The sequence below is a fragment of the Coenobita brevimanus genome, chromosome 24 (assembly GCF_032717465.1).
Source record: "Coenobita brevimanus isolate Jiangsu-jjx chromosome 24, ASM3271746v2, whole genome shotgun sequence".
Lineage (NCBI taxonomy): Eukaryota > Metazoa > Arthropoda > Malacostraca > Decapoda > Coenobitidae > Coenobita > Coenobita brevimanus.
The window spans coordinates 5,677,174-5,699,866 of NC_136977.1; positions in this window are offsets into that span (position 1 = coordinate 5,677,174).

Consider the following 22,693-nt stretch of genomic DNA (forward strand, 5'->3'; position numbering starts at 1 on the left):
TTGGCTGGCGAGGAAGGAGGTAATGGAGAGAGGAGAGTGGCGGGGGAGAGGGAGAAAGGAGAGGAGACTGGAGAGGAGAAGTAAAGATTTTGGAGAGGAGAGGGAAGAGGATGGAGAGGGAGGAAGAGAGGAGTGGGCGGAGACGGAAAGGAGAGAAGGGAGGAAAACAGAGGGAGAAGAAATAATGGGATGGTGATGGAAAAGAGAGAAGGGAGGAAGGAAGAGGGAGAGAGAAGAAGGGTGGAGATGGGAGGGAAAGAAGGGAGGAAAGAAGAGGGAGAAGGAAAGAGAGAGGAGATAAGGGGAAAACAGCGTGAAGTTACTGATCTCTTCGTTCCCAAATACGAAGGTGATGATGAAAGAAGTGATTAAGGGCAAGAAAAGTAACTAAGGGGATAAAGAAGGTCAACGCAAGAGTCAAAAGAGGTGAGAGGAGGAAAGCGAAAAAAAAAAAAGAGGTGGACGGGAGGAGGGAAAACAGAAGGAGAGGAAGGGAGGAGAGGAAAAGAGGAGGGGTAGGAGGAGGAGGAAAAGCAGACTAAGGAGTGGTGAAAGAGGAGAAGAAAATGAAAAAGAAGGAAAGGAAGGTGAAGGTCGAGGTTTAGGGAAGGAGTCAAGTGAAGTTACTAATCTCTTGGCTCCTTAGCGGGTGGTGATGAGGGAGGGTAGCGATGAGGGGAAGGAAAATGACGAGGGTGAGGGAGGGTGATGATGAGGGGAAGAAAATGACGAGGGTAGTGTTGAGGGAGGGTGATGATGAGGGGAGGGAAAATAATGAAGGTGGTGGTGAGGGAGGGTAGCGTGGAAGGGAAAGAAAATGACAAAGGTGGTGTTGAGGGAGGGTGATGACGAGGGGAAAGAAAATGACGAGGGTAGTGATGAGGGGAAAGAAAATGACGAGGGTGATGATGATGAAGAGGGCAGAGCAGTAACGAAGGAAACGGGAAAGGCCAAGACATAACTCAAAAACACGCAGCTCACCTGGGTAGGGTGACAGAATATATGAGTAAATCAGTAACAAACTGAAACTACACCGCTCCCTACGTTATCTATCTTTATATCTACCTTCCTACCTATCTATCTATCAATCTCTTTTATTTATCTATTCTGCAGTCCCTTCCCATAACCACTGCTAAACACCCTATAAAACTGACGACAAGACACCCCAAAACATTTATTCTGATCACACTGTCCCACGATTCTTCTTACCACTAACACCTCAAACACGGCCGCTGGAGACAGAGACAGTGGCAGAGAAATTCCAAAGCAAGAGGTGTGATTTGATGCGCCAGGAATTCTCTTGCTACTGACCACTCGAACAAGACCACCAGAAATAAAGACTAAGGCAAAGACATTTTAAAGTGAGGTATTTTTAGTTCTGTCTGTGAGTTGTCTTTTTTATTGCAAATCCAAGGTCTCTCATCACCTCTCTTTTTCTTTCTTTTTTTCTCCCCCCCATCTCTCTCTCTCTCTCTCTCTCTCTCTCTCTCTCTCTCTCTGTATCATAACAAAGAGTATCCATATTTTCTTAACACGGAAGCAAGAAAGTACCGCATCGCCACACTCTTGATATACAAACAGAAAGGTGTCACTATCTTCTTGACATACTCTACAGATTCTTTCACTGTCACCGCCTCCATCACCAAGCTCGTCCCCCAAACAATAACAAGAAGGAGACGGCCATAACGAAGCCTCACGCTGCCTGCCAGTTTAGCGAGAGGCGCCAAACGAGACACAGAGGCAGCGAGGGAAATTAACTCGTAGTCTCTCCCTCTCGCCGAGCCTGGAATTATTGTGGAGACACCGAAATTCCAGCCGGTAACAGCGACATAAAACACGACATGACGGCCCGGGGTTTTCCATGCCGAGGGCCGGGTTCCAGTGTTTATATACCAGGGCTAAAGGCGTCCGCTGGCTTTGTGTTTTCAGAGTATATACAGTAAATTATTGGCAATGCATAATTTCTGTATGTTTTCGCTCGCTCTCTCTCTCTCTCTCGATTTGATATTACTCTCCTTCCTAATCTTTCCCTTGACTATTTGGGTTCCAGCACTTATAAGGCTCATGGTGTTACGTGGCTTCTTTTTCATGGCGTATATAAAAATTCTACATATCATATATTCTGACAATACATATATATATAAAATTTCTGCAGATATATAAAAATTCGACGATACATAACTCCTCCGCATTGTTTTTGCACGATATTTACATAGAACATTACTTTTTTCCTCTCATCTTTTAAAAGTCAATATCAGCTTACCTTAAGTTTCTTCAAACTCCCTTTTACCGTTTCTGCCTCCTCTCCTTATGAATTTATTTTCTTCCCTCTCTGGCCTGGCCTCTGGACTGTTAACCAATATGGTCCTTCTTGTTCTCATGACCTGCTTTTCTGTACTGGTGCCTTACTTAGGAAAGCTCTTTCCTCTTTGAAGGCTGGCACCTCTCCCTTTTGCTCGAAGCGTACTCATTTAGTCTGTGCCAAAGGGGATGGACTGTTCGCAACCCCGTAACGATCACCCACTCGTGTTGATCTCCATTTCCAAAGTTTCTGGTCTATCCTCAGCAAAAGGGCTTGCAGAAACCTTCTTCTCTCAACTTCCTTTCTACCAATCATTCAGCGGCGCTCCAGAGGTAGTCCTCGCACATTCCTTTCGGATTCTTGACTATCCTTGGTTAGGAATTGCAATGAAACTCTTGCTTCTGACCTAGATATGCCCAAGGCCGTCGACCGACGGCTAACTTTTTACGTATTCTAGTTTTCCATAAGTGCATGTTTTCCAGGTTTCTTTTTGATCATTCTGCATGTGTTCTGCTTCTGCACATATCTCCAGTAATGTTTTTCAAGATTCTGTCCTTTCATCATCTGACGTGACCAGGTTGAAGTAGGTGTTGTGGGCCTGATTTGACTTTAAGTGGCAAATCTGAATATGAAGGGATGTAAGTGGTTATGAGTGGATGTATTTAGGTCCTGAACAGATGTAAATAAACCTGAACTGATTTAAATCAGTCACAACGAACGTGTGGGGCAAGAATGTTCATTATATCGTCTGACAGGACCTAACTGAACCTGACCGGCCCTAGCTGATCTTGATGAGTGACAAAAGCAGACCTTGACTGTTCTGAATATCTGTGATTACAGCTAACATGACCTGAACGAATAAATGCGAAAGTATCACCAGTGCCTGAACAGACAACTGGACTATTTTGCTCTTAATCAGTTCACTAGAAAAATTATACGCCATTGCAACTATTGTTCTGACGTTTATGTCGTCATGACGCAGGTACCGTGGTCGACGAGCACGCTTGTCTGTCAGTGTTCTAAGTTGTACATTTGGTCCTATCCACGCAATACGCTGATGACTCATGTTTCACTTTTCAATCATCCACCACAAACGTATCAGCAAAATTAATGCCATGAAGCTATGACACACCCAGTTTACATTTACTGTTGACAAAATAAATGAAATAAATACATAAAAATGTAATGCTTCAAGAACTAAAATTCTTCATTTTTCTAAACGCCAGACTCTTTCACGAGACAATACCCTAAACTTTATCAACACAACTTAATCCTTCATCTTCCTCTGCTATTATCGGTCTTCTCCTGGTGATCTACCTGGGAAAATATCAAAATTCTTCTCTCGTAAAACCAGCTTCCCAGACGTTTGGTGTGTTGAAACGTTCTGCGTTTTAACTCTGCCCAGTTGCTGTCCTAATACAACTGATAACAAATAGAGACATTCTAAACAGTGTGAAATCAATGACGTTTCAATTCAAATTCCCTCCTCACTGACCCATGATCCCTCTCCTATCGTCACAGTGCTGCACTGATCTTGCTTAACAATCCTCATTACAATGGACACTGTTCTTTTAAGATCTCAGTCTGTTTGCCCTGCCCATTACAGTGGACATGCAGCATTTGTATAACCACACACTTTCACCCTTTTTAAGTCCACTCTAGTGTAAGAGCTAGGCGGTATTCTGAGTTGTTTACACGCTTGTCAATTCTAGAATTGCATTTCATGTCTGTCCCCTTGTTTTTGGTCTCTAATTCTTTCAAACCTTTACTTTTTGTCAAGGTATCGAAGAGATTTTCTGATGTTTGAATCTACTCTGGAAAGAGCAACAATTGCGGACTTTCAGTCAATAGGTCCTTCTTTTCACACAAAGAGCAAATGAATGCTGTTTATCCCACAATTCATCCATTTAGATTTTGTTCGTTTTTATCCCTCCGCCACCGCCTCCCTCCTCACTCATTCGCATCTGGCATCCTGCTCTTTGTGGGGGATATGAAATGGCAAAGACCGTCCCTGAAAATAAACTTGAAATGCAAATGATTTCCAATTACCATTTCGGAGTTTTGGCCGGCGAACGACTCGACCGCGATGGGAATTGTCATTTGCATAACTCGGGACTCCAGGCTAGGCTCATCCACCAACCACGTTCGCGGCCTAATTTCTGAACCAACAAAGGAATTTTTATAGAGAGGCGAACCAGGGGAACCGGGGGCATGTTTACACTCCCAGGGCGGCTAACGACATCATCCATATTGTTGAGGAGGGCGGGAGGTAATGGTGATGCGTCTCATTAGGGAAGACCCGCGGTTCACATGGTGGGGGCCGTACCTCTCGTGGCCTTAGGAGACTCCCTATTGCCCCCCCTCCCCACCATTCCTTACAACTTTATGTTTCTCTATATATGGTACTTCAATCATTTCTTGCATATTACGTATACACACCGTAGCACCTTAGCTAGATTATTTTTTCTTCATATGAGAAGTTTATGTTCTCCCTACCGTATTCCCTTGGGCCCTGGAGACTTCCCAGCACTCTTTTTGCTTACCAGTTTTTTCTGTATTTGGGATGTTGATATTCTCTTCTAGTGACCCTCGTGCAGTCGACAGATACAGCCTAGATTTACGCCTCCTTCGACGGCATTATCGTGGACGCAGGAGCCTTCTTAGCACCCCAGTCCCCTTCCTACCTGTTTATTGTTCTGTAGTGGAACGTTGCTCTTCTCTTGCATGCTGCGTATACCAAGTGTTTTCTCATATATTACGTGTATAAACTCATGCGCTTTTGCTTACAGGCCCATTTTTTTTTTCTTTTTCCATATCGGACGTCGAGATCCTCTTGCATACTCCGCAGATAAAACTCTGTCTACATCAAAGATCTACAATACAGGGGCACAAAAGAATACATGAAAAAATGTACGAAAATATATCGTAAAAAGAAAAGTTTTAAAAAGGCCTCCCAAGTCCACGAGAATCCTGTTCACGGAGGGTTGAGAGTTGGTGTATCTCTTCCCAAGGCTACAGGAGTCACACACTGCTTAGGGCCCGGTCAGTGGGTCCTCGTCAGGGCCACACGGAAAGAGGGGAGGGGCCAGGATCGTTTGCATAATCCGAAGGGAGTGGATCACGAGCTTATGTTACCGTCATTATTATCTTAAAGTTTAGGCCAAAATGAGGACAAAATTCACTGCATCTCCTTGAAAAGTATCTCCCGGTCAAACTGAGAGTTTTTACGCATGTGGTGCGCGAGTGATAATGCACTGTGATGATCCGTTGCTTTAAAAATTTTTGCCTTCTTAGCAGTACTGTGTTAAAAATATCTCTGACGTCTGAGGCTGTCGAACGACAAACGAGCGAGTAAAACTTGATGCCGTTTTTGTGAGGGTCTTTAAAAAGTCCACCGCAGGAGGAGGGGAAGGGGGCTGGATGATGAGGGCACAGGACCTTCGGTAAAAGTTACAGCACACGACTTTTACTCGCAGTGGGGTAGTCAACAAATTTCGTCTAAATCCATTTCTTGTTTTCAGATACTTTTCGAACAAAGGAGACTATTTGCCCTCCCCTCAACCATCGATAAATCAGTGCTTTAATTCTTTGCGATATCAGAGACTCCGGTGTATGAACAGAGGGCAAATATACCTGTCAGTTAAGGACGCTCTTTGTCACCCCTTCCTGACCAGCATCTTTCACCAGAATAAGCTAATATTCTCTTACTTATGCACTCTATATCCATTTCAGAAAGACACCTAACACACAAGGGAATATGAAAGACTAACGCGCAAAATAAATCGCCAGGAAGTGGTGTTAGAAATCCTCTTATCTCCCTCAGCTCAGGAAAATACAGAAAAGCAGCAACAAGCGTCTCCCATGGCGTCTGACGAGCGGGATTCGTTATTACCGTATTTTTTAAACATTCTTCACGATAAGTAAGTTGACAGAAGTTTATTAAATATCAGAAATTTATCGCTTCTCTTTATTTTTTTTTCATATTGATATTTAGTTTGGCTGTGATCTGTTTGGTAGCTGTGAATGAAGATGAAAATTAAAACGAAAATTTTTATGCACACTTGAATTCCTTCATTCCGATCGCGTAATTGTCGTTTTATTCTTACTTCCTCCAGACGATTTCATTCGGGACAGGGTCAATAAAAAATAAGCGAGTAAGATACAGCATTATTTAACCCTTTCAGTACTAAAGACTCTTCATATATATCGAAAAAATAGTGTGATATTTGCAAGAAAGCAATAAAAAATGCGATGTCGGAGTGAAAAGGTGTAAGTTCAGGTAAGTTTGTAAATACTGAACCGAGGACCGCCATCACTGCTATAGCCTGGCCGCCCCAAGACCCAACAAACGAAATTTATCAAAGGACGAAATTCCCCATAAGTTAATTACAAGTTCCGGGAGTTACAGTAACTTGGCGCGTTTGACGGTGCAAGTTGGGGGGCTTCACACACACACACACACACACACACACACACACACACACACACACACACACACACACACACACACACACACACACACACACTCCAGGATACTCAACCACATCCCCTCAGACTCATACTCACCCATATCCATCCACTCACCCACCCACCTTCTCACACACACACACACACACACACACACACACACACACACACACACACGCACACACACAATTATGAACTCAAACACAGCTCTGCTACAGGACTATGGCGGAGGGAGGAACTTGAGGGTAAACACAACTGGCAGGGACTCTCTAGCACGGACGGGAAATACTAAGCCAGGAAGTTATTGACATCATCATCATCATCATCATCAATCACCATCATCATCATCATCATCATAAATACAAGAACTTGGCGTGTTTGACATCAAAAGTCTGTCTCAGTCCCACATCCCCCCTACACACACACACACACACACACACACACACACACACACACAGAGTCGATCGGCACAAACGCACAATTATGAACTCAAACAGGGCTCTGAGACACGACTATGGAGGCGGGAGGAAACTTGGGACCAAACACAGGTTGACGACAAGGACTCCCGAACATAGACGGTGAGACAGGACAAGGACTAAAGGCAATGCATCATCATCATCATCATCATATTTCTTGCAACTTGGTGGTCTTGTCGTTGGTAGTTTTGGACTCTCTCTCTCTCTCTCTCTCTCTCTCTCTCTCTCTCTCTCTCTCTCTCTCGTCACAAACACACAATTATGAACTCAAACAGATCCCTGCAACACAACTAAGGAGGCGAGAGGAAACTTTTGAGCAAATAGCGAAGTGGGAAGCAAGGCAGTAAGCAGGACAGCAGATAATTGGCAAGGCATCATCATCATTGTCATTCTAACCCTATTTCTTATTTTCATCCTGGATTTACTGGCTGAACATTATTTACCATCATCATTATCATCATCATTTTAACTTTTTCTTTTTTAATTCTATACATATTTGACTGGATTCATGTCATTATCATCTTTTTCATCATCATCATCTTCTTCTTCGTCATCATTCTAATTCTTTATCTAACTTTCATACATAATTTCTTGGCAGAACACAATTTAAAATCATCATCAACATCATGCTAATCCTATTTCTTACTCCTATACAGAAATTACTGGTAGCACATTATTTACCATCATTATCTCAACCCTTTATATAGCCAGGATTTATCAGCAACACATCATCACCATCATCATCATCATCCTAACCCACTGACACGAAATTTATTGGATAGGAACCAGGAAGAAGGAACAAATATAATCACAGTGCCAAGCGATGAGGAGCCTAATATTCCGTCGTCATTCTAGCTTTATACATTCTTGGTGTCATCCTACATGCTACTCGTGGAGGAGGAAACCTGAGAGTGATCACAGCCTGGCGGGAAGAAGACTCACTAACAATGCGGGGAAACAATCGAGCTGAAATGGATTTATTATAAACATCATCATCATCATCAATATCGCTATCACCATCAGCAGCAGCATTATCATCAATATCGCTATTATTATCATCATCATCATCATCATTATCCTAACGCTGCAACCAAGCAATTACATATTAAGATTTAGCGACAACACATCATCATCATCCTCTGTCATGAAATGATAGGTACATGATAATACACACACACACACACACACACACACACACACACACACACACACTCAAAACAAGTCTCAGAAGAAATTTTTGGCTACCCCTCCCAGGCCACTATGGAACTCGAGAGCAAATACAGCTAGGCGGGAGGAACGCTCTCTCACTGGCGGGACTTACAGAGGCGGGACAAGATTTATCGCCAACACGCAGCTGAGAATATCTGTATACGTATCAGTCCGTGTGAGCTACATTGCAGAATAAGACCTTCTCCTCGGAGGGGGAGTGACAGACAGAATTTACTCTTCCTCGTTGTAGCCGAATACGAAGCAGACGCAGTACAGTACATAGGAAAGTTGAACTGCTGTGTGTTGTGTGTGTGTGTGTGTGTGTGTGTGTGTGTGTGTGTGTGTGTGTGTGTGTGTGTGTGTGTGTGTGTGTGTGTGTGTGTGTGTGTGTGTGTGTGTCAAAGTCCGTGTATATTCATCCGTATACAGGGGAAATATAAACAGAAGTAGAAAAAAAGGATGTAGTAGGCAGCTCTACAGTACATCATGTCAAAGATGAATTTGTATCGGCTACGGTATGCTTGTGTCAAGTTTGTATATTATTATCATCGGTTTGAACCAACAGGACGCAAACAAATGCTTGACTGAGAAGAAATAAGGAAACAAATTGAGTTACTTTTTCATTATTATTATTATTATTATTATTATTATTATTATTATGGCTCCTAAAACAGCCCATGGTCAAGTAACGTGATTACAACAAGAATATATTATGCATTACCAGTCAGTACATTTATATCCTAAGGTTTCCAACTAAATACCGCGATAGTAAAAGTAGTTTATATTTTAACTAGTACAGATGGAGACCAATGTTAACCAAATACTTCATCACTTCGGCCTCTCAATTTCTTCTGCAGGATAATACTCCTAAACTAAGAGGCTTGGTATGTTTCACTGCCCATGGATCATTCTTTATATGATAACCAAGGAGAAAAGTGACAGATATTTTTCAAAGTACCACGGAGGAAAGTGACATATATTTTATAGTATGTGTGAACCAGATGCGGTAGAATAACAGGCGAACATTCGTCTCTTGCTGTACGTAGGTAACTGTAAATACACAGCTCACGTCACTCTCATGGGAAGATAAATGAGCACACCCACGGACATACACGTACTCACATCCACCACTGGAACACACAAAGAAGGATTACGAAACACACACACACACACACACACACACACACACACACACACACACACACACATAAAACCATTTCGACGCCATTCTTCGTGATTGTAGGCACATCAACTACCCACGTGGGCTCTCTAAACATGCCACCAACCACCCGCCCCTTGTTATCTGGGACCACATTTACAAAGGATCTTAACCAGTTCTCACGACGAATAAAAATCTCCAAAACAGTGAATCATTGGCAAAAATCGCTGTTTATCTCGTATACTTCAAGTTTTCATTCCTCTATTTTAGTTCTGAAGTGCTCTAAAATGTTGGTAGCTGTGTAAGACGGCATAAAAGTATAAAGTTATGATCTTATGGGGAACTGAAGCGCAAGAAGTTTTATGAATATGGCTCCTAGTTCTTTGCCTTACCGTGGTTGGACGCATCTTTATATATCAGAGTCAGGACCCCGCGGTTGTGTGTGAGGGGGTGGCAGTGTGAAAGTTGTCCCTCGCCTCCCATTACCACCATACTCCGAAATGGCTGTGTGTGTGTGTGTGTGTGTGTGTGTGTGTGTGTGTGTGTGTGTGTGTGTGTGTGTGTGTGTGTGTGTGTGTGTGTGTGTGTGTGTGTGTGTGTGTGTGTGTGTGTGTGTGTGTGTGTGTGTGTGTGTGTGTGTGTGTGTGTGTGTGTGTGTGTGTGTGTGTGTGTGTGTGTGTGTCAGGACATTGTGGCTGCGTGAAAGTCTGGGTGTACGTGTATCTGAACATGAATATAACGTGGGTCCGACAAGGTGGATGCGGCTATGATTCTAGCAAGATGTAGGTGTAAGAAGAGTGTATGTGGGTGTATAGGTGTGTAAAACTGGGCGTGGGAGGGTGTGAGAGGCCGCAAAGGTTTCTCAAGGCTCAGTAAAATGCCTCCCGGGTGTGTGTGGGTGTCGGGTGCTAAAGATACAAGTCCTTTCAGAGTACAGGGAGGCAAAGAGTGGGAAGAAGTAAGGAGTCTCCGGGGACGCCTTATTCTTTCCTACCCATACAGAGGCCAGTGTAGGTTGGGCCAAGTTAGGTTACTGTAGTTCTCCCGTCTGTATATATCTCACCCATTACTGTGCGATGCCATGGATGCTGGTTACGAAGAAGGTGGACACGATAGATGAGTGGCTTATTCCCGAAACTTGGAACGGGAAGAAAGAGAAAGGGCTGAGATGAGGTCAGATTAATAAAACTGCTACGGCTGCTACGATACTTCCTTCACCTTAACTTGTCTTAGATGCTCGTCCTCTTGCTGTCTATTTCACGTAGCTCAGCGGCAGAATCTGACAGTGCTAAGGCCATAATTCTTTCCATATCGTAACCAGTATCATTGTAACTGTATCGATTTTACTTTAACTTTGGCCTAACCTTGTCATCTTTTCAACTTGAGTACTGAGTTGTAACAATAGATTAACACTAAAATATGCTGCTAGTCACGAGAAGATCCTATGGAAAGGATATTGTGCTACGGTATCGTCTTTTTATTGCATTATAGGGTAAGCTGCTAAAAGGAGTATAGCATCATAGTCTAGCGTTATTCTTTAGTTATAACTCACCATTCAAGAAAGAAAGATGGCAATTTTGGTCCAAGCTTAGGTAAAATGAGTATGCACATCTTTTTAGGAAGGTAAAAATAAAGCTCGGGGGAGGGCAGCGAAATGGCAGGGGACAGGGCTATGTGGAGGCGATTTGTTTGTGACCACCCCTTACGGGATAGAAGGGTCTGGCTATAGAAAGATAGATAGAAAAAGAAAGCAGAATAAAATCATCCGCCGGTAGCGAGAAAATGGTGAAAAGGATACCACCGCACTGACTGATTTCATGGAGATTTTCTAATTATTTCAGTACGAAGTGTCTTGCCAAAGCTGAATATGTATGGAGGGCTGCCCATGCATAACGCCCCATTTCCCGTGATTTCTCGTGTGTTGTGGGGACGGCTCAGTGTTATCAGTATCTACCCTGCATCATTCATTAATGTCCTACTCCTACTGTCACAACCACGCCCACTCAAGCCGACTGAGACGTCCCCATAACACTTAAAATACTGCCGCGTGAGTTTTTATTGAAGCTCATTCGGCAACACAAAGAATAAATTATAAAGAACATCATACTAAACGGAAGCGAAAGCACCTTAACGACCACTGCATTAAAACTTAACTATGAGGCACGCGGTCATACCCAATCCATCCCTCTGGAGAAGAACAAGAAAAAAAAAGCCGAACCATTAAGTTGTCAGTCAGCAAAGCACCGCCATAAATCTCTCAATTGCTACTGCCATTTCCTTCTTAATGGCCGGAATCTCCCTCCTGAGCATCCCCGGCATCTCGAAGCGGGTGGGGAAATCGAGCATTGAGGACTGACATACATCGCTGCGTCAGTTCCCCTTCGATATAGGGACCCCCATGCCTTTCACACACCATTCCCCTCTTTCGGTAGCTATTCTATGAGATCACCTCCCCTTCCATCTACACACACACACACACAGACAGATTCCGACAAACAAACCTCATTTTGAAATCGTTATCACTGACTTAATTACAGTATGTTCAAAGTCCCTAGTCCTATGCATTAGTCTTCCACCTAGTCATAAAGGCCTAAGCTGGCGAGGGTAGCGTCTTTCATCACCTCTCTCTCTCCCTCTCTCTCTCTCTCTCTCTCTCTCTCTCTCTCTCTCTCTCTCTCTCTCTCTCTCTCTCTCTCTCTCTCTCTCTCTCTCTCTCATAAACGCCCACACAAACATATGCACACACCCACATGCGTTTAGAGTATAAATGATAATTATTGAGAGAACACGAGAATAATCTGCCCTATAACATTCAAGAGAGAGAGAGAGAGAGAGAGAGAGAGAGAGAGACTATTACTCCAGTCAATAATGTGTGTAAGCGACTGGCATCTTCCTCCTCTCTCTCTTTCTCTCTCCTCCTCCTCCCCTTCCTTCTCCTCCTCTTCCCCTCTATAACTTCGATCGGAAGCTCATCATTGGTCGTGTAGTGTCCCTTTCCTGTTGTGTGTGTTGTCTGTATGTCCACCTACAGTTCTGTTTAAGTTCTCTCTCTCTCTCTCTCTCTCTCTCTCTCTCTCTCTCTCTCTCTCTCTCTCTCTCTCTCTCTCTCTCCCCTATCAATCTATCTACCTACCTAACTATTTTTCTCTTCATTTATCTACTTACTACTTTCCCTCTACCTACCCACCTTCCTCCTAACGCACTTTTCCACTAACCTACTCATCCATACAACTATCGACTTACGTAAGCTACTACCTTTCAAATGCCCAATTTCTAACTTAACTTCATAACTAATTACCCTCTCCCACACCTAACCTAATTAATCTCTTCAATCGGAGAACGTACAGCTTTATTTTAGTCCTTCTTCTCTCAAGTTCCAAATGTCTCCCCTAACACAATCGTCCTTAGCCAGCAAGACTAGACTATAACAAACTTCACTGGATTAATGGGGTTAAAATCCTATCCCCAACCTACCTATCGATCTCATTACCTACCTACCCACCTACCAATCTATCTACCTGCCTACCTACACCTACCCATCAAAAACTACCTATCGATCTGTCTACCTACCAGTCTATCTACCTACACCTACCCACCTACCTATCCAAGCACCTACTTAATCTACCCAACTAGCTACCTACCAATCCACGCATCTATCCAGTAAATAAGAGTACCGACAGAGGCACCCGTGAGTGAGGTGGCTGGGCTGATCAAGAATGCATCCCGTTCCCTTTATCGTGGACCGTCCCTCATCCCAGCGGCGCCCCCAGGATAGATGTGTCATTAGCCTCCTTATGAGAGAGTTAATTGCTCGGGGAGAGGCATAATTAAGCAGAAGTGTCGCCATTCCACTCCGGTCTTTAGGTCGGTCGAGCTCATAAGACTGACAGTGAGGGGAGACTTGCTTCTTTTGATCTAGTTTTCTGTTTGCCTGTTTCTGTCTATCCATCTGTCTGTCTATACATGTCTGTCTGTCTGTCAATCCATCTATCTATTTAGATGTATCTTTTTGCATCTTTGTGTGTCGATAAATAAAGCGTGTCTGCCCATTTATATAAAGTCTCCAAAAGAAACGGTGCAAATAGACAGAGGAAGAACTTCATAAAACTATTTCCAAAACTGTACAATGGTCACTGAAGGCTTCTCACGTCATCATAAACTTTAACTTTTCAGGGGACGACATCTTTTTAAGTGTTTCTCAAGGTGCTGGGTAAATGAGAGCAACGCGAATTTATCTTGTTACTGTCGTTGCTGGAGGAGGAGGAGAAGGAAATTTTCAAATATACTCTCAGTGCACTTGAACCAATAATTTTACAGTGTCCATTTTAACAGGATATACTCTCGAGGACCGTGCCCATCTACACCACAAATCCAGTACATGCCTTCCATTTCTTTATTCCCTACACCCTTTTCATTGCTTCCTCGACACTTAATCTCGGGGGATATCTTGAAATACATCTCCAGTATACTCAAGTCAAAAGTTCCACAACACCCACTTCCACAGGGTATACTGTCCTTTCCTGCCCAAGTCCCGCCGTTCGCCAAATTTTCATTCCATATCAACCACTCCTTTGCTCACCACGTCCACATCTAAACCCTCTCTTAGATGGCTTCGTGACAAGACGCAGGCCACACTGTCACCGAATGCGCTTGTTTTATATCATTCTTGTGATCTTAGGACTTTCTTATTTTGCTTATGAGGCATTTTTGCAACTGAGAGGCTTAGACGTATCCTTCAAACCTTCAGTGCTGGTGAGCTATCCCAAATTCCATAAAATCGTCTGCTGGAGGAAAGATTTGCACAAAGTCGTCATCGTAATGGAGGAGTTAATCTCTAGTTTGGTATGGTATGGACTCGTCTAAGACTTAGCTAAGTGTTTTTCTTAGGGGTTCGACGAAGAATATCTGCAAGAGACGGTAGTAAGATTTCCCAAGACAAATCAATCTTAAATCCTCCAGTTACTTGATCATTGTAATCGACTACATTTTACTCTCGAAAAAGTGCAAGACCCGAATTCAGCACAAAGAAACAAGCCAGTGAACACCAAAACAAACGGAATGCTGACTAAGTACTGATAAAAACACGAAGGGTGGAAATGGATGAGTAAGAGTGGCAGATAATTCGGGTAAAAGCTCACCCATTGTCAGACTTAAGGCATAGGAAGAGAAACACACAAAATATATCTTAGTTTAAAAATATCACGCAACGGAGGAACGCGAGAAGAGGTGAAACATTTGGCGAATTTTGTTCCCACCTGCAAAATAATATGATAACATTTTACACAACATTATAACGTTAGCTAATCACATTTCACGCCCAGATGCCGCGAGTTAAGCAGATATGGTAAGGTTAAATAAAATCATGCTAAGTGAGAGACCTGATTATACTGGTGTTCTGGGCGTAAATGTAATTAATAAAGGTAATTCATCTCCCCATCCAATTTGCAGTCCATATTTCTGTATAATTACAAACTCCCAGACAAGCACCGGAATCAAGGGCATTTTTCCCCCCAATTAATACTGCATGGATTAATAGAATTTGCACTCAGATTTTGTGCAATCAACTGGAGTATTAAAAACGGCAGTAGTTTATATTTGGTACTAATGACAATGGTGTGTTACGTACATCATTCACGTTCCACGCACATATACGGAAGGATACTGCTGCCTCTCTCTCTCTCTCTCTCTCTCTCTCTCTCTCTCTCTCTCACACACACACACACACACACACACAAATACACAGTGACAAACTCAGTCTTGGTCCTCAAGCGGATCCGCGGAAGGGAGGAACTTAAGGGCAAACAGAACCTGACAGGAGCCATTCACTTGCTGTCGACTGTGTGTGTGTGTGTGTGTGTGTGTGTGTGTGTGTGTGTGTGTGTGTGTGTGTGTGTGTGTGTGTGTGTGTGTGTGTGTGTGTGTGTGTGTGTGTGTGTGTGTGTGTGTGTGTGTGTGTGTGTGTGTGTGTGTGTGTGTGTGTGTGTGTGAGAGAGAGAGAGAGACTGACTTTCCATTACAGAGATCCTGAAAAATGACGCCCATCTCTGCGGGTTCTGATAAAGAGCACAATATCAACAGAATAACAGTAAAAATCGTATCACAACTGGAATAACTAAAATCAACCACAAACGACAGGACACTACCAGTCTTTAAAATACGTAATGTAGTACGTAAATAAAACTGTCTTTGCATGTCATTACTGCTTGGGTTGCGTGATGTCTCCCAGTTTGCGATTCGTGGCCTATGCATCTCCTGCCCCTGTGTGACACCCTTACCATCCGGAAGTGGTAATCCCACACAACCACAGCTGAGCTTGTGAAAATATTATGACGTATGAATTATGACACAGCGCTCGCGTAATTTGCCAGGTATGTTCATATTTTCATCTAATAAGCGCACACTTTTGTTCTTCACTTCGCAGCACAGGCTATACAGTACAGTATATATCTGGCCACATTTTATGCAAAGCTTGCAGTTGATGTGGCCACAAAACCAGAAACATTGTTGGGAACACTGTTGTACACACTCTGGACAACAGCTGTCAGCACTGTTGGCAACAAAGTCGGACACACAAATGCAACAATGTTCGTAGCCTATTATTGTCGGAAAAAGTTTGGGTAAAAGTTGCCAACACTGGTAGAAATAGACGTGAAGTATACCTACGGTAAAATCTAAACCAGTCAGGTTACTTGGCAAGATAATGTCGAGGAAAGAGTCTTAATTTTGTTTTTACTCTAAATTGACCCAAAACTGCTAATTAACACTACAATATGAAGCCTGTCACGAGAGATCGCTATGGAAATGACGCAGAGCCATAGCCTGCCACTGGGCTACGCGAAATAAGTTACAAAAGGACGAAAATCTGGGGTAAGTTAAGGTGAATGAGTATAATAGCAGCAGCGGAAGCACTATTATATATCATATTACATGAACTTTATATCAATCTCTGCCTTTTCTGTCATCCCTTTCAAAGCTTCAGGAATAATTCGCACTTCCTTCGACTCCACTGTTCTTGTAATAATTATCAGAGGCATAGCATAATAATGGGCAAGATTTATACAATGTGTCTCAATTAACATGGTCAACTGCTTCCACCTCACCCCATGATTTAATTACAGCTGACGATACTACAGCCTTCCACACCCCTCCCATGTATTTACGTGTGTGTGTGTGTGTGTGTGTGTGTGTGTGTGTGTGTGTGTGTGTGTGTGTGTGTGTGTGTGTGTGTGTGTGTGTGTGTGATTAACTAGAGTCATTTCTGCCACACGTAGTTCACAACACCTCTTCCAAAATGTTGTCTACTGGTGTTACCAATGTATGAGGGAATCACTTCTGCCACCGACAAAGTTTCCAACAATACTGATGCTAACACTCACATTTTCTTGTTTACGACGCTACTTTTAACACGGTCGCCCACACACGTTACCGACAATGTTCCTATTAGTCTGGCCGCACCCTACACCCAGCGTCACCGTAAAATTCAACAAAAATGACGCTGTTTAATTTCTTGGCACCCTCATGTCACCTACACTAGCACTTGTTAATGGGCTGTATACGGTGATCTCTCGACTTTATTTAACTTAAAATTTAACTAGTAAGGGATATGAGTGCACACCCAAGGAAGCAAAATAATAATACATCTACGATGGGAAAATTTACCGTCTGTGATTGAGTATGCCAGAGCTGTATGATATTAAGCTGACAAAGAACTATTTTTATGCGAGGGTTCTTATGTCAAGTACTGAGGGTTGATCAAAGACTGGACACTGGGGTACACCGAGCACTTGTGACGTCTCCTTAGCTGAGAGATATTTCAGGATATAAGTAATTTATTATTGTAAGGGAAATCTGCCATAACGAAGCTAAAGAAATGACATTAGCAAGACGCTCAGCTCTAGCAATTTGTCCACCAACGTATAAGCCTATATATTTAGCAGAGTGATTCAATTATACATACAGTGCTGGTAAATCCCTTCATGATTGTATGTAAAAAAGAGAAAGCAGGAAAAAAAATATATAAAGGGATAAAATTAACAAGACCTAAACAAGAAGTGGACAGAATCGATTCTTGGACCCTTATGCCTCTACATCATGGTGAAGTTTGGGTTTGACTTGGAGTGAGTTAAGGACAGATGGACAGACTACCCCCCCTTCCCACAAACACACAAAGAAACGTAAACACACACGCGCACAGAAATACACACACACACACACACACACACACACACACACACACACACACACACACTTCCTATCGTCAGTCTGAGCATCTGCAGTACACGATCACTCTTCTGTTCCCACCTTTTACCTTAAATAATTATCGGTCCCATCTTTTCCTAAACATCAACATTTTTCATATATATATATATATATATATATATATATATATATATATATATATATATATATATATATATATATATATATATATATATATATATATATTTATCAACTGCAGTGCACACTCCCTTCCTCGCTCTTTTACCTCCATCTACTCCTGAACACACATCCATTCCATCATAGTTCCACTGTCCTTCATCAATATCCTTCGTCTTTGTTCACTCAGTCCACAAATATCCAATCCTCTCTCTCTCTCTCTCTCTCTCTCTCTCTCTCTCTCTCTCTCTCTCACATACACACAATTTATTTTTTGACATCCCTTTTTCCTCCAACACTCCAAGTCGCAATTCCAGGCCAATTCCTTTTCCGGGCATTGGTCGTCACCTTTGGAACCGTACACTTTCGCTGTCTCCATCTGTCTGTCTGTATTTTCTTTTATTTATTTATCACTGTATATTTTGGCCTCCTTCTTTCCCCTCACACTCCAAACCACAATTCCGGCCCAGTCCCTTTTCCGGTCATTGGTCGCCACCTTTGGGACTGTCCACATTCGGGGCTTCCCTTTGTCTATTCGAGCATAAAATTATTCTGAGTGGGTTGCTGGACCAACGCCACAACCAGCCATAAAAGACCCTCAGAATCTGTGGAAAGTGAAACGGAAGAAGAGAAAGGAGTGTGTATGTGTGTGGACTGGAAGAAGAGAAAGGAGTGTGTATGTACGGAATGGAAGAAGAGTTTGGAGTGTGTAGGTGTGCGGAATGGAAGAAGAGTTTGGAGTGTGTATGTGTGAGGAATGGAAGAAGAGTTTGGAGTGTGTGTGTGCGGAATGGAAGAAGAGAAAGGAGAGTGTATGTGTGCAACGGAAGAAGAGAAAGGAGTGTGTACTGTATGTACGTGAATATGGAAGAACAGTAAGGAGTGTGCATGTGTGTGAAATGGAAGAAGAGTATGGACTGTGCATAGGTGGGAAATGGAGGAAGAGAAAGGATTGTGTATATGTGCGTATTGAATCCAGTGACGTATTTTTAAGTTTGTTGTTGCTACTGTCAGACCATTGTACTCAGCTTAAAAAGAGAGAGAAAAAAAAAAAAAAAAACTCCTTGTACTGAAAAAAGCCAATGAATGCTGTTTTTAACCCCTCCAGCCCGAAGCCTCTCCTAAGCTGAAAAAAATCCTCGTCAGTACATAGAAAGAAAGAAAAATGAAAGAATACGTCATCCGAGCGCAAGGGTAAATTTACTTGTGACAAAACCTCCGACTTAGGAGTGATTGTCGGCAGCCTGAGTAACACATTAAAGGCGTCATCGTGCTAAAGGGCTTACCTGTTACCACACCCAAGCTTACCAGCACAGTCCACCCCCACTCTACCAAAGACTGCAAATTATCCACTACCTCTTAAATTAACTACAAAAAAAAAGAAAGAAAGAAACTATGAAATTATAACAAAACAGTACTTAAATGGAAAGCGTGAGTACAAATTACCAGAGACCACACACACACACACACACACACACACACACACAATAATGAAACCGGCTGAAGAGTGGTAACAATGAACTACAGAATATAAACTGATATTAAATAGAAATAATATAAAAATGGATGTAATAAAAAAATAAAAGAATGGAACGAGAGCAAATGAAGAAAAGGAAGGCTGGGCGAAGGAGCGAAGGAAACTGAAGGAAAGAGGTGGAAGTACAGGAAGGAAGGGGTCAGGGAGAGGGAGACTGGATAGACGGGAGGGGGAAGTTAGAGGGATGGGAGGGGAAGGCAGGCGAGACGGCGTTATGGTGGAGGAAAAACAAACAGGGTAAGGTGAAGGAAAAGGAGGATGAGGTACGAGAGGGAGACAGAGTATGGACGGGAGGTAAAAGTAAGGCAGAAGAAACATCAGACGGGGATATGGAGAGGAGCAGAGGGATTATGGAAGAGTGGAGGAGGGGGAGGGAGAACAGACGGAGGGTAGGGACGGGAATGAAGGGGGCAGATGAGGGATAAGGAAGGGCAGAGACGGGAATGACTTGGAGGAGGGGGGTAGATAGGGGATAAGGAAGGGTAGAGAAGGGAATGACCTGAGGATGATGGAAGGTAGATGGGGGACAGGGTGAGGATGGCTGGTAGGGGGGACAGTGGTAGAAGGTGGGGGGGCAATGTCAGGAAGCCAGCCCAGCAAGGTGAAGGGTCCACATCGATCCCGGGGACACACCAATTTAATTTTTCATTCACTTTGGCTATTGATGTTACCTTCCTTAACCCTCAACCTCTTCACTATCACGACACTTTTTTCTTTCCTAATACTGGCTACCGATACTGTTTTATTTAGTGTAGGAAGACAATTAAGAATGAAATGTTAGGAGTCATCCCTTTAACTCTTCACTATCAAAGGTCTCTCGTAAGCTTTATAATATCGTCTTTCACTATCAAAGCTCTCTCCAAAGTTTTAAAATATCGTCTGACAGTGGCATGAAAAAATAAAAAGAACTTCACCGTACTAAGGGCGCTAAACTTCCAAAACAGTCACAATTTTCTGCGTCCTTTTTTTTTTTCGACAAGAATTTGAATACACAATGTAATTAAGTCTACCAAATACTTCCGAACAAGTATGGAAGTATTTTAATCACGAGAAGGAAGCATCAAGGCATAATAAGGCTGGGGAATCAATGTTTTTTTTTCTTCTTCTTCTTTTTTGGTCGGGAAACTTGGACTTACAATATTTCCAGACTTTTCCAGCCAAGGGTTCCATTCCCTTTATTCCTGGTACCTCCGGACGATTTCATTCTTCTTAAGACAGGATTTTCGAACTGGAGGACTTCGTGGCTCTCCTACGACAAACAAAATTGCCTAAAGATAGTCATAATAAGATGAAGAAAGACGACATGAAGAAATATGAAATTAGCTTGTATGACTGGACGATAAATCGTGTACAGTAATGTGGGGTTTACTCACCATTTCTCCTTTTCGCTCATTCACATCATGTTCATTTACTTACACCTCAGCTAGAACGTGTACTGTTTCGCTGAGTGGTCTGCCAGATGTGGAATGTAAAAGTAGGCCCCACACTGAATGCATGCATGCATATGTAAATAAATATATACATACTCGCATACCGCACACCTACTGTAGGTTCGATCGCTCCGGCCCTCACACACATACTCCGTCCATGCATTTCTCTACTCCCTCACTATGTCTAATAACGCTTCATTTAATAACCCAAAGCCTTATTTATGACCAGAACTTACCTTGCACATTACGATGAAGTACACAAAAACTTCCCAACTACTTTCCTCGCTTTTGTTTGACATTCAGTGAACAATAATAACTACTAGAGGGGTAGCAGGCCGTGGAGTGATGTAATGTGATGGTGTGGTGTGGTGTTATGTTGTGGTTTTGTGTTGTTAGGTGATGAGGTGGTGTGATCGTGTGCATTTCGTATGGTGATGTGATATGGCACAGTGTGGTGATGCGCAGTGTGGTGAGGTGTGGTGTGGTGACGCAGTGAGAGTGATGTAGTGTTGTATTGTGGTATAGTGCTGTAGTGTGGCGTCGTGTGATGGTGAAGAGTGATATGGTGGTGTGATGTGGTTCGACGCCATGATGCTACAATGTCCGTGTTCTGGTGTGTTGTAGTGTGATACTGTAGTTTACTGTGGTGAGGTGCTGTACTGTCGTTTCGTAAGACAGCTGCTTCGTGATGCGGTGTGGTACTGTAGTGTGGTGTTATGTGGTAGTACAGTGAAATGTGTAGTGTTCAAGGGTCGTGTAGTGGTGTGGTGTGATGTGGTGTGGTGCAGTAGTGTTGTGTGGTGTTATGGTATGGTGCAGTAGGCCTGTTGTCGTGCGGTGGGATGAAGAAGTCCTGTAATGTCATGGCGTGGTGGGGTACTGTAGTGTGGTGTGGTGTGGTAGTGGCGTGATGTGGTGCCTACTGGGGATAGGTGAATGGGGGAAGATACAGAGGGTGAGAGGAGTGGGTCGCCCTGGAATGGGGAAGGTCTGTTACTGTCCTAAAGTGAGGGACGGTAATGTTGGTGCTCCGGGAACTAAGGGCCCTACGAATCACGAAACGGGAGTCAGGCTGTAAGTCAGAATGTGACGAAGGGGAAGGTGGAAAGGAGTTGAGGTGAGAGACAGAGGTACGGGAATGTATGTGATGTTTTTCGCATCCAAACTGAATGACTGTGAACAAAAGGGAGCACTCAGATACTGCAACACCCTCGCCCATTAAGTGGTCTAAGGGCCAAGTATTTGACTTTATCCTGTGACCCCGACCTTCGACATACGCTCAAAATCGAACTACCTGTTCCTGCCTAACCCCGTAACCTGTCCGCCAACTTTGGTTCAAATCAGATAAAAACTTTCAAAGTTGACTTTCCCCAGTGACCCTGACCTATGATGTATTGCCTGTGGTCTTGACATCTGACTGCATATTCTCATAATAGGATCCCTTTATCTTTGTTTCAACCTGCATCCTTCCACAAAGTTAAGTTTATATCGGATAACAACTGTTCCAACTGATCTTCCTATGTGACTGACATTTGATCTGTTGTTTGAAAAAACAACAGGTGAATCTCAGCTCATCCACCAAGTTCGATCTAAATCAGACTAAAACTCTTTTAGTTATTTTCTTCACACACAGACACATGGGTTGAACATAACCTATGCCCTGTGCCATTGACTTTTGACTGACTGTTGTCTAGGTAGAATCCCCTCGTTCTTGCCTTACTCACAACCCTTCCACAA